The 1,385-nt window shown below is 68.5% G+C and overlaps 1 protein-coding gene across 1 annotated transcript in view; it reads right to left on the reverse strand.

Annotated features, from left to right (window-relative positions):
* Positions 1–1,385, reverse strand: part of CHID1 (chitinase domain containing 1) — a 19,521-nt gene that overhangs the window by 4,465 nt on the left and 13,671 nt on the right. The window lies entirely within an intron of this gene.

The raw sequence follows: 1,385 nt of genomic DNA on the forward strand, positions 1-1,385 counted from the left end.
CACCCTGAGGTCAAGGGAAGCGGGTGGCATCCTCTGGAGTCTGCGCCCTCTGGGGTCTGTGCAGGGTGGTCCCTGACACGCCCCTGGGCCTGGGAACCCTCTGCCCCACCCCCACAGGCCTCCCTCCCTGTTCCACCTCTGGGCGGGGTGGGGGACCCCTCCACTGGGTGACCCCAGCAAGCCCTGGGCAGAGCCGTCCTGTCCAGATTCCCTCCCACGGTGCTCCCCCAGCAGCTGGAGGCCCTCCCAGGCCTCAGCACAGCCGACCCTGGGGACTCGCCTGGGGCGGGGGCCAGGAAACGGGTGCCCCACCCCACCGGGACTCCTGAGACCAGCCAAGGGCCAACCCAGCGAGTGGCCTGTCCCTCCGCAGGGCGGCCCTGAGGGAGTAGAGCGGGACGGGCCGAGGCCAGCTGGCAGGCGGCCGGTGCTCAGGTGCTGCTGGGCTGCGTGCTGAGTCCCCAGGGCCAGCGGGCCAGCATGCTCCTTGCCCACGGGGAGCAGCAACTGGCACACACACTCGGGTCACTGGCCTCGGGACCGTCCTCCTCACGGGACAGCTCACAGCGTTCGGGGCCAAGACGGCTCACAGCGTAAGGGCAGCGGGCTGGGGGCGCACGGCCAGGTGAGACGCGCGTGTGGCCGGAGCACAGGCCCCAGAGAGCTGCTCGGCGACACGGAGGGGACAGGGCTGCCCGCCTGGCAGCAACACACACGCACTCGGCGTCCCAGACAAACCCCCAGACGAGAGCTACCGGGACACGTGGGAGGGAGAGGCCCTGAGTAAGACACGGCCGGGAAATGGGGTGCCGGCTTGGAGAGCAAGAGACACAGAGACAGAGCCTCCAGGACAGAGTGAGGGCTCCCGGGAGTGGGAGAGACAGACCGGCCCGACACATGCCTGCTCGCGGGCCTGGAAAAGGAGAAGAGAGGGAGGTGAGGAACCGGCTACGTCCTTCCCAAACACGGCAGAAAGGATAAGCCCAAGGTTTAAAAAGCTCAACAAGAACCAGGTGCAAAGAACATAAACAAGTCTCCGTGAAAGCGTGTGGTTATTGCGGTGCGGTGGGCGCTGGGCGGGGATGAGTGTGGGGCAACCACACGGGGCGAGCAGCTGGTGGGACGGCACGCCCGGGCGGATGGCGCGGCAACGGCTTCAGAGCCCAGCACACACAGCCCACACGGAGCGGGAGCACGACCACGCGGCCGGGAACACAAAGGGCTCCTCCGGGCCACAGCACAGAACGCAGGGTGGCAGGCCGCCTGCACTGTGTCGAGGACGCTCCCGCCGACATGGGGCGAGAGGGGGGGCTGGGATGGCGCCCACAGACAGCTGGCCTGAGGTCAGACCCTGCCCGGCCTCCTCCCCACTGCAGCCTCTCACC

Source organism: Bison bison, unplaced genomic scaffold (genome assembly GCF_000754665.1).
Source record: "Bison bison bison isolate TAMUID 2011002044 unplaced genomic scaffold, Bison_UMD1.0 scf7180017858500, whole genome shotgun sequence".
NCBI classification, from domain to species: Eukaryota; Metazoa; Chordata; class Mammalia; order Artiodactyla; family Bovidae; genus Bison; species Bison bison.